The sequence below is a fragment of the Leuciscus leuciscus genome (assembly GCF_965113295.1).
Source record: "Leuciscus leuciscus genome assembly, chromosome: 4".
Taxonomy (NCBI): domain Eukaryota; kingdom Metazoa; phylum Chordata; class Actinopteri; order Cypriniformes; family Leuciscidae; genus Leuciscus; species Leuciscus leuciscus.
The window spans coordinates 7,759,862-7,776,270 of NC_138728.1; the positions used below are offsets into that span (position 1 = coordinate 7,759,862).

At 37.5% G+C, this 16,409-nt stretch overlaps 1 pseudogene across 1 annotated transcript; it reads right to left on the reverse strand.

Annotated features, from left to right (window-relative positions):
* Positions 1–7,336: 7,336 nt before the first annotated feature.
* On the reverse strand, positions 7,337–16,341 carry LOC309497743 (putative polypeptide N-acetylgalactosaminyltransferase 8; annotated as a pseudogene). Its single transcript, XR_014211779.1, has 10 exons — positions 13,988–16,341; positions 13,035–13,251; positions 12,790–12,956; positions 12,512–12,695; positions 11,974–12,171; positions 9,348–9,734; positions 9,015–9,152; positions 8,833–8,928; positions 8,491–8,655; positions 7,337–8,398 (listed from the first exon to the last, which is right to left on the reverse strand). The product of XR_014211779.1 is annotated as a putative polypeptide N-acetylgalactosaminyltransferase 8 (transcript).
* Between the last annotated feature and the right edge of the window lie 68 nt (positions 16,342–16,409).

Sequence of the window (16,409 nt, forward strand, 5' to 3'; positions counted from 1 at the left end):
AGGCTTGAATTGAGGAACTGACAAACCTCATAAAATTAAGGAAAAGGGGCTACCTATTTATTTAAAGAGAATTAGCTCATTTATGCGGTTTTATTTAGAGACGCCATTGTTTGTTCCCAGCATGCTTTGCACATGGCTGGAAATGGAGAGTAAATCTTGAAATAAAGTGTTATTTCATGTGTTTTTGAGTAAAGGGAAACATCTGTTAATGTTTAATGTTCAGGTATGTTTGACATTTGAAAGAGTTGCTATTATGTTAAAGTTTTGATCGTTACCATTGTGCAGAAGAGTAGGGCTTATGGTTAGGTTGTGAATAACTGCATTTTTTTAATATTCTGAAGCATATTATTACATATATGTAGCAATAACTCAGCTAGTGATAGTGCAGTAGCAAGTTTGATTCTGTACTGTCCTAGCAGCATACAGTCTTTTTATAAAACAATATATCTCAAAGTTAAATATAAACAGGTCATATCCATTCACTTGAGAATAAAAAATACTTCAAATAAAAAGCACATTTCACTAAAAGTTGTAATTCATTATGTCATAGACTAAATAAATTAGGGCATTTTACATGATTTATTCAGGTAGATTTCATGAATGAAATCAAGCTTTAACTACTCAAAAATATTATGTGTAATATTGTTACCATAATTTTTTTAAGTAAATAGCAGTAACATTTTTTATATGAATTTGACTAGTAATCCTGGCCTGGGTTATTATTGTGGCAGAAAGGTGCCACACCTTGCGCAGCGCATAACTTAACATTTTAATTTTTCAGGATGTCAGAACGGATTGCATCAAACAGAACTGATTCTGTTCCAAACGTATACATATTGTCTGGCTAACATGAGCAAAGTGAAGAAAACAGTGCCTAACACTGTGCAATGCCTAACTTAAAATTTTCATTTTGCAGGATGTCAGGATGGATTGAACCAAACAGAACTGATTCTGTATTGTTTTGTTAACATGAGCAACATGGGTTGAATGTTTTTTCAGGGGAACAAGGACCCTGAGTGCTATTCAATGAGCAAGAAATTATCCGGTGATATGTTTCAGGTTGAAAATTTCACAGGTCTCACCAAAGGGACGACAAGACAAGCGGTCACTAACAAAATCACTTAAGGTCTCCATTCGCAGGTGACAGCAGACAGTAAATGACTCATTCCAGTGGGGGTGCGATCGTGATCTAAGGGAAAATCTTGTAAGGATTTGAAAATGATTGAAGGGTGTTAGACCTGGGTCCAAGCATCTGACCTTAACCACACCAACCAACGTCAGCAACCCAAAACGGGATGAGATGCGTTAAATACATAATATATGCAATAAATGTAATGAAAAAGAACAATAACATTAATTTGTAAGGCCGTGTCACACAGGAATGTGACAGGGCCTGACGGTCGGCCATTTTAAACTGACATTACTCAGCCTGCTAGCATGCTAGCATAAAAACTGTTAACATGCAAGCAAGGAATTTCAGTAACCTTTTTAGACATGTTTTGGATTTAAAACATTTTCATTATTTTCTGGAATGTTTTACCATGACAGGGCCTGACCCTTTAGCTCGTCTTCCTAAGAAAACCCATACAAAAACAAGCTTAAAATCATACAATTCAATGACAGAATTCAGCCTTGATCAATGTCAGCTTCACCTGGGACAAATGATGTCACTTCCTCTGAGTGATTCCCTTAAAGGCATATTTCACACATTTTATGTAGAGTTTTATGTAAACGTGACAGGACTGACCAAAACATGGGGACAGTTGTAAAATAGAATTTATTTGTAGAATTTATATATAATTTTATGTTTTTGATCAGTTGATGTGAATGATAACAGCTTAAACTTGTATTGATGGAGTTTTTTCCCCTAAATATCAGTTTTTAGCATAACAAAACTATGAAAGACGTAGCTCCAATTTGGCTGGACATGGACAGGATTTGTAATTTTCAAAAGTGTTTTTATTAAAGAAAAAAATATCTGAGAACCTAATGAATGACATATTCCTTTACAGAACAACTCACAGAAATCAACTATGAGCCAGTTTTAGGATTTTTTGGATGAAATACTTTTTTATTCACTGTAACAATTCAAGGACAGATAATGTACGTTTCTGGTAGAATGTCCCATAAAGTCTAAGTGAATTATTATTTAACCTTTACATTATTTGTTGAACCATGGCATTAATACAAACTACACAATAGTAAGAGCTGAACTGTCATTTATCCAATTTGGAAAAAGTGCTAATATAAAGTGCTAATATAAAGTGCTAACCATGGAAAAAGTGGGCCGGTCTTAGGCCTGAAACTCCCGGGCTGAAAAGTGGCCCCACTCCGGCCCTGCTCTGACTAACAGAAAGGGGGTTTGGAATTCTCTGAGGCTCATGCACGTGTCTCTGGGGACTCTCCTAAGGTGCCATAAATGTCGAGAGAGAGCATTTGTTGCAGACTAGCTGGAGACGACGTGTGATTTGTATTTGGGAGTTCAGAGTGTGAAAGCAAGAAGGAATGTATATTTGCGTTTAGATTCAACGAGCCATGATTCATTAATTCTGAACCAATGAACGAATCAATGATCTGCTCATCCGCTACAGGGTACAGCTTGGAAAATATTAACTTTACCAAACTTTCTGAACTTCAATCATATCATTCAGTAAAACCTTAAAAAATTTATGTTTTTGAATAATTTTGATTTAGCCTTAATGATTACAGACAGCACTTGTTACACCAATAACCATTTTATGTAAAATGAAATTGAGATGCACCCATATAAAGTTCACCAAAGTCACAAAAGCCACATTTAAGTCACAATAGGCACATAGTGAGAGTATTTCCAAAGAGATTATCACCTGTTGCATTTTCAATATTCACAAAACCTGCAGCACTGAAACACTTAGAAAGAGTTGACTTATAGTATTGTAACATTCATTTATGAAGAAACACCCTGCCTCTGCAAACAAGACTTTTACAATTTACACATGCTATTTAATGAGTCTTTGTTGGCAGTTCGTCTGAAAACGAGCTGGTTTTCAGTTTTATTTGCAGCACTTTCACAATATTTAATGTTCTAAAGAAGCTTTACATAAGTAACGCTCCACCCCAGATAGCTATGGCAAGGACAGCTTCTCTATTGTTCCCCTCTCCTCCATACATGGCTGGTTTTGACAACTAGAGGGAGACATGGCTAGCCTGGGAAAACCCAGACAACTTCCGGCAAATTTAGATTTGCTCTGCAAGTAGTCTGGCAAAGAGCTCATTCAAGGCCATTTCCATGCCGTGGAAATCGCGGCACCAATCAGAAACGTTGAGGCGGGCTTTACACGATGACGATCGCTCTGATTGGTTTTAGGTCTAGCCTATCCAATTGTGCCCAGAGGCATTTGAGCGACGTCCACTCCGTTGGTGAAGCGCACCAACTTTTAAATGCAGCATTATTATATTCAAATTGCAAACACATGAGGACAGTCTCCATGAAAGACCCACTGGCAGATGAACATGCTACTACATTTCTCTCCGAAACGGTAGGAAATTAAATTAGATTTAATAGAGGATTTTAACTGTGACAAGATGATTGACAGGGCAGTTTACATTACGGGATGCACGCGACAGATCCATACGATAAAGATGATGAAGTAGTATGTCCAAAAGTTGCCTACTTTTTTGCTACACATTCAAAAGTAAATACATTTTCTTCACAAAAAGAGATTACTTTTATGGCGTAGTGTAACATAGGCGAATTGGGACGCAGCATATGGCTTTACACATGACGATCGCTCTGATTGGTTTTTGGAGTTTTAGGTCTATCCAATTGCGCCGAGAGGCATTTGAGCGACGTCCGTTGGTGACGCCCCTTTGGAAATGATTTGTCTATGGAGCTTTGCCAGACCATAACTCAGTTACTACTGAGAATGGTCTGGTTTTAACCAGGCTAAGACATGGCTTGAGTGTTCACTTAAAGCTACAATTATGTGTTTTTTTTCGTCGCTAGGAGTTGCTAACCTCTTACAATAACAAAGGCGTAGGTTGATGACGCATAAGCTTAATTATTGAACTTGTCATCATGCCGAAGGATCTAATAATGTTTATGGATGAGTGACTACATTGATGTTTTTAACATGACTGTGGTATGAAGCAGGTTGCGATTGCTAATGTCTAATGCTAATGCTAAGTCTACTCTGGTCCAGAGATACGCACAGAACGGATCATATGCGTGAGTCGGCGCAGACCACAAAACATGTCGAAGCGATACGGAGGAGATTATAGGAGGAGAAACAGTTAGACAGACTCGGCTTTAGAAACAACACTGACAAGTGGAAGAGATAACACTGGTGCCATGCATGCATAAACATGCATTTCAAAATGACATATGTACAAAAATGACACTTTTCAAATCCTCAGCATGATTATGATCACTGTTTTGCTTTAGTAACAATTTCATATTAAATCTAAAGGAGGAATCTATTAGACTTTGGCAGTCATAAGCTGTCAAATGCAGCATTGCAGAGCTCAACAGCTCTGGCCGTGCTGTGATATAAGCGAAACGCTATTGGCTATTTTAAAAAGGGGAGGAGCTGCCCGATATTTCCCGCCCTGTCTTCCTGTTTCAGTAGAAATTCCATCACCACATTAAAAAACGCTGCAAGTTTCAAGGCACTTGAGTGGGCCTTTGAAACTAATTAAAGTACTATCTTTTTTGTGGTAATAATCAACATTTTAAATAATATGTAATTGTTTTGCATCACAGTAATGAGAATTAGGAGCATATTTAACTGTAATGAAATATACAATACTAATCCCCCAATTAAAAATCACTTTAAAGGGATAGTTCACCCATAAATGGAAATTCTGTCATCATTTACTCACCCTCAAGTTTTTGAAGTTCACCCATAAATGGAAATTCTGTCATCATTTACTCACCCTCAAGTTTTTTTATGCACTGTTGTAAATTTTAACCAGTTGATGAAAAATAAGCTAATGTGCATTCTAAAAATCTAAACAATTCAGACAATAAGGTATCTAGAATTATTAATGGAGCTGATTAAATACCTATAATCATTTTGAATTTTCACGTCATGAAACATATACACGTCATCAGCACTTTTGTCTGAAGGAGACGTGAACAGGTAAGCCCGAAGCATGGCAGCAAAACACAGTGTCTTGTTCCCCTTCTCAGGGAACCATGGTTACATGCGTAACTTGAGACGTTCCCTTTCGAATGAGAACTCGCACTGCGTCCGAAGACACTTTGGGGAACGAGTGACCTCCACCATGCTGAAGGAATCACTGCCTAATGGCTATGACAAGCACAAAGAAGGCTCAACGGACTTACATGCCAGAGACCGATCCCTCACTTAGGTCAAACAGAATTGTCAAATGACACCATTCCCCACAGCCATGACCTAGGCCCATGCCCTAAGCCAGGAGAACCCTAACCGGGGCATGCGAACAACGCCTGTCCCAAGGACAGAGATCAAGGTCTGGTAATGCCAGTCCAACTGACTGGAAACGAGAAACGAGAGTTCCCTCGCCTTGTCACTACACTAGGGGAATCTGGTTCAACCCAAGGAAAGGGGCCTGAGACGGGTCTAATCAAAGACAGTTTACAAAGGACACTTGATGTCACTGTCTAGTTAGAGCTCAGATGAGAGGAGGCCTAAGCAGAACTCTGTGCGAAAGGAGGCCAGACCTACTCAATCTTACAGACAGTTTGCGAGGCGGCCTCACAGAGGGCCAAACACTTGACGTGTCTGTCTAGCTGAGCTGAGGTGATCGGAAGCCTCAGCAGAACGACTCTCTGAGTGAGAGGTGCCAGCCATGCTCGACCTAAAGGACAGTTTACCAAGGTGGCCTCACAGAGGGCCGAACACTTGATGTCACTGTCTAGCTGGAGCTCAGGTGAGCGAAGGCATCAGCAGAACGACTCTCTGAGCGAGAGGAGGCCCGACCTACTCAACCCAAGATGGTCTAACACTCGATGTCACTGTCTAGGTGGAACTCAAAACAGCAGGAGCTCCTGTGAGCGGAGGAGTTTTGAACACTTGATATTAACTAGAGCTCAACTGGGTGGGGGTCTCAACAGAATGACTCTCTAAAGCGAGAGGAGATCAAACAAGCTTAATTCACATATATTTACATATAAATTTACTTCTGAAAAACTGAAACAGACACTTATTTATCCAAGTAGAAAAGGACTTACTAGGGGGGTTATCATTAATTTAGTAAAGTTTCTGTTAACTATATGTAAAGTTTACTTTCTCTGTATCAGGTGTTCTCAAACTTATTTGTCAGCTGAATCTCTTATATGTAAATTAATTATATGATGTGTCACCCTGAGGATTTAAATTAATATTGCAATAATTTAACAGCATATTCGCATGTTCACAAATCTCACATGACATGCAAGTAAACAGATACTAGGTAAACAGATAAGACAAATTTGTATCTTTATAGAGTTAAGCGTTTTATTTAGGGCTGTGCGACTTCTTATTTTGCAAATTATTTTGTCATTAATTAATTTCTATTTGAACGGTGAAAATCATTATTTTCTATTAAATCCTCTTTCCGAGTATCAATTATATTTTTACTTTCTCATCAGCCAAATTATATTTTTGTGCCATTTTAGCATCTAATTTCATTGAGATAAAATTTTTCATAGCTGCATTCACGTTATTTTATAACACTTTCTGTGATGTTTCTCAATGTGATCCAGCATTTCAGCTGCGTTTATCTAAATTGATTATATCTTGAGTTTCACTCTCACTACACTTCCGGCTTTTGAACTGGTTGCAGTTCCACTCTGATTCCATATGAGGGCGCTCACAGGACGAGTGCAGAATGAATGGAGGTCAATGGCGGTATACCCCTCAAAATCCACTTTTCTCAGGATATAATTTTTTGTCTAGTAATTTGAATGTTGTATTCGAAAGGAGATGCAAAGAAATTACACATTGCTGGGTGTTAGATTTTTTAGAGTCACTTATTTGCTTTAAAAAAGTCTTTCAAAATGTCAGTGACGTCAGAATGCTGACGTCATTAGCAGAATGCTAGCGTGTTATGGGCAACAACAACTCAACCTGTAAGAAATCAAAACGACATAAGTACTCGTTCATTCAACTTTCGACCTAAAACCCATGTTGAACTTGCAAAATCTACAATCACATCTGAGATTTCTCAACGGCAATCGGGTGAAAGAGACAAATTTAGCCGTCTAGCCCCATTGACTCCCATTCATTTTGCACTCATGGCAAGCGCCCCCAGTGGAACTCTGGTGGTACTACAACCAAAATTCGGTACAATAGGGCTTAATAGGGAGTGGACAGGCTCTCCGTAGACGGGCTCTGGCGTTCACTTAAAGCTACAATTATGTAATTTTTTTTTCATCGCTAGGGGTCGCTAACCTCTTACAATAACAAAGGCGTAGGTTGACGACGCATAAGCGGAATGATGGAACTTGTCATCATGCCAAAGGATCTAATAATGTTTATGGATGAGTGACTACATTGATGTTTTTAACATGACTGTGTTATGAAGCATGTCTAATATCTAATTCTAATGCTAAGTCTACTCTGGTCCAGAGACATGCACAGAACGGATCGAGTCAGGATAGTTCACCCATAAATGGAAATTCTGTCATTTACTCACCCTCAAGTTGTTCCAAACCTTTATGAATTTATTTCTGAATCTCTTATATGTAAATTAATTATATGATGTGTCACCCTGAGGATTTAAATTAATATTTCAATAATTTAACAGCACATTTGCATGTTCACAAATCTCACATGACATGCAAGTAAACAGATACTAGGTAAACAGATAAGACAATTTTTTATCTTTATATAGTTAAGCGTTTTATTTAGGGCTGTGCAACTTATTTTGCTAATTATTTGGTGTTTGGTGTTTTATGCCCCCAACGGCGCCTTCCAGGCAGCGAGGGGATGGGTAGGTTTAAGGTTGAGGGTAGGGTTAGCTGCCTCTAAGGAGCCATTCGGGGCTTAAAACACCATCGAGCTAATTATTTTGTCATTTATTGCGATTTCTATTTGAATGGTGAAAATCATTATTTTTCTCTTAAATCCTCTTTCCGAGTATCAATTATATTTTTACTTTCTCATCAGCCAAATGATATTTTTGTGCCATTTTAGCATCTAATTTCTCTCAGTTCAAATTTTTCATAGCTGCATTTACGTTATTTTATAACACTTTCTGTGATGTTTCTTAACGTGATCCAGCATTTCAGCTGCGTTTATCTAAATTGATTATATCTTGAGTTTCATAAATCCTGAATTACATGTTGTATCTTCCAGTGCTGGTTTCTGCATTCCTGAATAAAAACGTTTTTTACGTTCTGCTCAGCGCCGATCTCCAGACAGCGTTTGGTGTCTCTGTTCTGTATGGCCTGTCCCTAAAAATCAAACAAGATGAAGAAAACATTTTCATGCAATATTCAGATTGTGATATACCACAGTAACCTCTCAGTATTTGGGGTTTGTTCACCTGTTTGAAGTCCCAGTACATGTGTTTTGGTTTTTCAGTGTCTGAACACCAGGACAGCTCTGGAAACCTGCCTGAGCCGGGATCAATTAAACAGCGCTTCCGATCGTGTAAAAGGGTCGGCAGGGGATGAGCAAGTATCTCACCACTTGCTGTATAGTAAAATACCTGTGTAAGATGAGACTAAAGTGTGTCAAATATTCCTAAAAAATACAGAGAAGAGAAGAGAAGAGAAGAGAAGAGAAGAGAAGAGAAGAGAAGAGAAGAGAAGAGAAGAGAAGAGAAGAGAAGAGAAGAGAAGAGAAGAGAAGAGAAGAGAAGAGAAGAGAAGAGAAGAGATTATACCTGTGGGGAAAAGAAATGACATGGATATAAAATGGGAGTGTTCTCCTCAGATGGCCCCTTATCCAAACATAAACTTGTTTGCAGATCATTAATAAGCTGTGTGATAGAGATAATAAGGACATTATATTAAACCTCTCTTATATAAAATTATCTTGAGTCATAGTGAACCATATGTCACTCACCACTCCATAACCTAGGAAATCATTCCTTGGATTTAACGCTGTATAGACATTTTCCAGATACCATTTGAATGGTTTGCATTTCAGCCTCTCTTTCAGTCTCTTTCTCTCTGAAACATCACCGATGTCTATCCCATGGTTCTGTGGGAAAAGGAGAGAACAGATCATAAATCTAATGAAGAGCCAAAACAATTTAACATTTCAAACCTTTAGTCACACCTCTCGGTTTACTTTAACGGTCTCAAACCGAACCTGACAAAATCAACACATCAAGACTCCTAGAACTGGTCTTGAATATCCAGTATTTGTGTGGCTGAATCTTTTCATTAGATCTACCTGTATGGGGACACCCCAGGCGATGTGGACATTTTTCTTGTATTCGTCCATCCAAACTTCTGCCACTCTGAGGGCATTTCTCTTCATTACACCACTAAGGTCAGGCGCGTAGGGTTTGTGTGCCCTTTCAATGTGAGCAACTTTAGAGCAGGGAACAATCTCTATACTTCCTCCACACAGCCACACCTGAGCCGAGAAAAATCAACACTGAATATAGTATAATATATAGTGTTTAATATAATATAATTCAGTAGAATGATCATGTGCTTTACCCGTATTCCTAATTCAACATTCTCTCCTCCGTACACCTGCATCCCTCCATCCAGAGTCCCAATCTCACCAAAGAACAGACGATCAACCACAAGTATTCCCATTACAGAGGGACTCCTGGAGAACAGGCGGAGAGAACGGATTTAATAGAGCACAATATAGCAACATCAGCTCAACAGAACGATTGCCAGTGTGAAACAGCTTTCATACAACAAGAACCTAAAGAGGCTATATGGTGACACTTTAAAAGGTAAATATTGTGTTTATTGGGTGTACTAGAATAGTTAACATCCTTTAATGTTCAAAAAAACATTTTCATATAATGTACATTATTGCCATCTCTCTATTCCCACTCTGTATGACATACTGATTTCTACAAAGCTCCTCCTTTCGAAAAGCCCAGAGTGCTCTGGTTGGCCAGCTGACCCACTGCGCTGTGATTGGCCAACACCTCAAGCGTGTAACAGATAGGTTACACACTAAAGGAAAAGGAAAACATTAACCCTCATCCTCTCCTCGGGTTATTTTGACCTGAAATTATTTTTATTTTATTTTATTAATTTAATTTAAAATTGAGTGTTCTTCAGAATGGTCCAAAACCTTAGTACTTTTGTCGCACTTGAACTTGGAATACACACAAACAAAAAATGTACTGGATTCGAGGAGTTTATCTGATTGTAATAAAAAAGTAACAAATCCTTCCCTCGCGGGTCAATTTGACCCCCCATAGGAATGAATGGAATGCGGGGAAAAAATAACAAACACACACAAATTAAGGCACGAGACTATAGAATATCCCCAATACAGAACACACTCACATGCATTGCATACACACACACACACACGTACGTACATGAAATTCCCATTAAAATTAATGGGGGGTCATATGACGGGGCCAATGTGTTTTTATCAGTCACAATGCAGACTGCACAGATATTTCCAGCAGCCATATCACCCTGTAGCCCAAGACTGGTTGCCCACTGAAGCTAAGCAGGGCTGAGCCTGGTTAGTACCTGGATGGGAGACCTCCTGGGAAAAACCAGGTTGCTGCTGGAAGAGGTGTTAGTGAGGCCAGCAGGGGGCGCTCACCCTGTGGTCTGTGTGGGTCCTAACACCCCAGTGTAGTGACCGGGACACTATACTGCCAAAAGAGCACCGTCCTTCGGATGAGACGTTAAACCGAGGTCCTGACTCTCTGTGGTCATTAAAAATCCCAGGATGTCCTTCGAAAAAGAGTAGGGGTGTAACCCCGGCATCCTGGCCAAATTTGCCCCTTGGCCTCTGTCCATCATGGCCTCCTAATCATCCCCATATACTGATTGGCTTCATCACTGTCTCCTCTCCACCAGTAAGCTGGTGTGTGGTGAGCGTTCTGGCGCAATATGGCTGCCGTCGCATCATCCAAGTGGATGCTGCACATTGGTGGTGGTTGAGGAGATTCCCCCCTTCTATGTAAAGCGCTTTGAGGTCTCAGAAAAAGCGCTATATAAATGTAACAAATTATTATTATTATTATATTGTGCCACAAAGTGGTTTTGATTTGAACACATTTACAATGCAGATAATTATTTTAATGTCAAATTTCTAATTTGTTTATTTAACTCTCATAAATATTATTTCTATTTACATGGCTTTTTTGCTCCTTGGAAACAATGATAATGATATTTCAACTATCCAGTCAAATCAAATGTGTTATGTGGCATTCAGTGACATGCTTTTTAAATGATATATAGGCCTATAGGTGAATAATAATAATAATAATAATAATATACATCTAAATAGATCATATAAGATTAAAAATAAGATTTAAATCTTGTAAATAAAGAAAATAGTTATAGAAATGTTCAGTCTATTTGTATTCATAAATGACCAAATTAAACAAATTAAGTATAAAAAAAATAGTAATAATACTACATAGGTTAGGCTATTCAAAACACTACGTCCTCGTTGCTTAAAGTTTAAATAAGCTAAAGCTACTGATTTAAAATCACAGAAAAATTTATCTAATCAAACACAACCATTTTTATCTATTTATTCTATCTTTAACTTGGCATTACAGTTTACATTACAATCAAGTATGTCATCGTGTCTATCTCTAAGTTGAAAGAATGTGCTTGATTATTTACTAATCAAATCTAGTAATTTAAAGGTAAATAAAATATAAAATAACAAAAAAGCTGCAAAAAAAAATTGCATCAAAATAAACTGATATAAGCTTTCTGGACAAAAAATAGGTATAAGTTTAGGCCTTCGCAAGGGAAGGCTATATTACAACTACGGGAGAAGAGGATGCATCAAATGGTCTCTTTAATACGGAGTCACATCTTAAACACAATATTGCACAACACACACTCACTTTCCTGGCTGTGAAGGGTCTTTCTGATCGTACCACTTCTGTGGGAAAGCCACGTACATGCACCAGAGAGCCCAGTCAAAACCATGAGCATAGGCAGGATAGTTTGTCACTTCCAAGTCATAGTAATTCACTCTGTCAAACACTGGGCTCAGGACCAGTGTGCGATCAGCCTGGATACGTGCAAGCAGAGGCTCCGCCCTAAAAGTGAGAGAGTACTTGAGAATGTGATTTCATTATTACACTGTTATAATGTTCATGTGTCTGTGGTGGTTGTTCACAAGTGTTGTCATTGTTAACTACATTTAAAGCTATTCCAATATTTTTCGGTAATTGAATTAGAGCTGAAATACAATGAAATATAAACATAACAATTACTACTAATACTAAAAGCTAATTCAAAATATTAGGAAATTACTCATTTGAAAATAATACTAAAACACTGCTTCGCATCAGTTATGCAATTTTGTTTTAATATCATCTAGCTGAGCAAATATTGATTTTATTGCCAGATACTGAAGCCAGCTGAGCAGTTTCACACCATTGGACATGGACCTCAATGTGGGCGTCCAAGATGGCAACCACATCTCCGGTGGCAGTCTCCCAGCCTGAGATTCTGGCCTGGGACAGGCCTTTCTGCTCTGGATGGGTCACCATCTTCACCAGGCCTGGGTGCTTCTCATTGATGGAGCTGACATAAACATTCAGCTGTGTCTTCAGCTCTTCTGTGGAAGACATACATCCAGAATGACTAGCTCAGTTTGTATATAATATGCATCTGTAACTATAGGATTTGATGAGGTTTTGAGAGAAACAAACCATTTCTGCTGTGGTCGTCCACCAGTATGATCTCTTTGAGCAGGTGGGCTGGAGTTCTGTTGATGATGCTGCAAATGGCTCTTTGAATGACAGACAGAGCCTCATCCAGAAAAATCAGTACCACGCTGATGGTAGGCAGATTGTGCGGATATTCACGGCCAATGCATCTACAGAACAATGACAAAAAGAAAATTGATGAATCCATCAAGAACGTCAGAGCGTTTCCATGAACGGCTGAAACTCACCTGTGGTCTCGAGTGTCCGGCAGCTCCCGGTCCAGAGGCATCTGGTCACTGAGGAAGGCATTATAGCCGTATTTCTGAAAGAGATCTTCAGCCTTCCTCTGGTCGTCCTCAGAAAGTTCCACAGTCCATTGCTTGAAGAGATATGAGTTTGGAAACAGCTTCTTCACTGGCTTCTTCACTGGTTTCTTCTCATTTCTCACTTTGAGGCTTTTCTCTTCTGCAAAAATGTTTGTGTAAGTCAATAAAATTCATTAGAACTTTTTACTCTGGTAAACCAGCGAAGTTGAAACCTTAAAGCTCATATTAACAGATTTCTGTTGTTTTATCTATTTTAAAACCATTGTCTACTTCAAATGACATTAAATACAAACTGTCCATGTTTCTTCAAAATAGTGATGTTGTGCATGTAAAACTAAAGTTGAACTCAGTGCTTTTTTTTCTCACGAATTTAATACTTTTGAAAAATGTTTACCATCTTGTTTCTAAAAAGATGTTTAAAAATAGATATCCCAGTCATATTCGTGACCTAGTAACAGCTGTTTAATTATTATTATTTTTTTATAATTTAATTTAAAAGATCTTCATTTGTGTTCCAAGGACATGAGGGTGAGTAATTAATAACAATTAAAAAAAATTGGTGAACTAACCTATAAGATTATGACAGACACAGACAGACAGACAGACAGACAGACAGATAGACAGACAGACAGATAGATAGATAGATAGATAGATAGATAGATAGATAGATAGATAGATAGATAGATAGATAGATAGATAGATAGATAGATAGATAGATAGATAGATAGATAGATAGATAGATAGATAGATAGATAGATAGATAGATAGATAGGGTCAATTTTAATTTCATGCCATCTTTAAAGAGTGCTTAAAGGGTAACATGTAGAACAGGTGAACAAAACTTATTTTTGTCAAATTTGATTACAGAAACTCACCAACAGCGTATAAATGAGCCTCCAGTTTGTCCAGCTTGTTGAGGAGAAGTGCGCTGTGTAACGAGAAATTCTGCTGGACTTGGTGAAGCTGCTTTTCTTGAGTTTGGATTTCCCACTTGACAGAACTCATATAGAGAAACACCACAGCGACAGACAAGACTGGAAACAAACTCTTCACACAGGTAATTCTCATGATGATCAGAACAGCAAAATCACAGTTTGTTAGCTGTCAAGATGTTATCCTTCTTCTAGTACCAGTTAGTCTGTGGGCACTGTCCCATGTTGAACTGTTAGATTTTGTGACACCAATGTTTGCTGAGTGTTTTTTTGTTTACCTTGATCTTTATCACTCTAACATGATCACATTTTTCTTGGGAAGTAATTAGGAAAGAGGAGACCAGGACATTGAATCCTGGTAAACACCGGGTACAGCTTGGAAAATATTAACTTTACCAAACTTTCTGAACCGCAATCATATTATTCAGTAAAACCTTAAAAATGTAATGTTTTTGATTAATTTTGATTTAGCCTTAATGATTCCAGACAGCACTTGTTACACCAATAACCATTTTATGTCAAATGAAATTGAGATGAACCCACATAAAGTTCACCAAAGTCAGATATTTTATTCTAAGTCACAATAGGCACATAGTGAGAGTATTCCCAAAGAGATCATCACCAGTTGCAGTTTCAGTATTCACAAAACCTACACAAAACCTGCAGCACTGAAAGACTTACTTAGAAAGAGTTGACTTATAGTATTTTAACATTCATTTATGAAGAAACACCCTGCCTCTGCAAACAAGACTTTAACAATTTACACAGGCTATTTAACAAACTCTCAAGTTTCTGTTGGCAGTTCGTCTGAAAACGAAGTGCTGGGTGAGCTGGTTTTCAGTTTTATTTGCATAGCACATTTAATATATGGGCCATTCTACAGAACTGGTTCAAAGTCAGATTTGCATATTTTGTATGTTTGCAAATTGTATAATATCCAAGGTACACATTTCTAGTAATTGTGCAGTTAATTATCATTGTGTTTTCAGAAAGTTTTGGAATATTTTTCCTCTCCCCAGATTTGTCGCTACCGAAACACAATAATAAATAATTTAATAAGGCTTATACTGACCTATTAATATTTTGTTTACATCTACCTTGTAAATATATTTTTTGCTATTTAAAAAAAAAAAGGTTTTCACAGGTTTTCTCTGAATAACAATTACAATTTTGACAATATTTCTAGTGTAATTTATAAGATTTGTTGTATTTTGAACCCAATTTATCTTTGAAAAAGGCATTAAGTTAATCATACTGATTTCAAAGTTAAGGATTCATTAGTTTGAATATACATTGAACCAATGCTATAATAACATCTTAGTTGATAATTCAGTATACTTTATTTTAGACAAAACATCCATGTTTTGGTCGTGACGGCACATTTTCTGTAGTGACAGTAATGTTTTAGTAGCGACCACATCACTTTACAGAATTTTAACTTGCATACTAAAACATACTAAGATACTAATGATTTGCATCACTCTACAAACATTTTGTTTATTTCCCCCAAATAAATGATTATGTGTTCCCTTTTGTCACTACCAAAAAAAATATGGCATGTTTTGGTCATGACTGTTCAGTAGTAACAATTTAAGATACTTTTGAGCCTAGTTCAAAGATGATTACCTTGCACAGTTCTGAACATTTATACTTGCATAAAAACTAAATTTTATCAAAAAAAAACATGATGTCACAACCGAAAACTGACATGTTTTGGTAGTGACTGTTTCGGTAGTGAGAATTTAAGATACTTTTGAGCCTAGTTCAAAGATGATAGCCAGCACATGGTAACCTAGCACAGTTCTGAACAGTTGTACACACATAAAAACAAAATTTAATGTAATTACACCCAAAAAGGTTTGCTTACTTGCAGAAAAAAGGTGTTTGGTACTAGTGACGTCTACCAAAAGAGAAAATAAATCAAAAAGATATTTTTAAAAACAACAATGGAAAAAAATATTTCAATATCATTTTCACAAGTTGAAATTTAGGGGTTAGGGTTCGGGACAGCCACCTCCCAATTGAAAGTACCCAATAAATGATGATTTTATATATATATATATATATTTAGTTTTTTTTAAATATTATTGTTCAATAGAAAATAGAAGGATCTTAGTCAACATCTCAAATTTGAATACTTAAATGCTTTCCAATTCTGTAGAATGGCCCATTTATAATGTTTCAAAGAAGCTTTACAAAAGTAAAGCTCCACCCCAGATAACTGTGGCAAGGACAGCTTCTCTATTGTTCCCCTCTCCTTCATTCATGGCTTGTTTTGGCAACTAGAGGGAGACATGGCTTGAGTGTTCACTTAAGACAGGCGCTGTTTCTGAAATCACCCCCATACCCTCATTCACTATTCCCT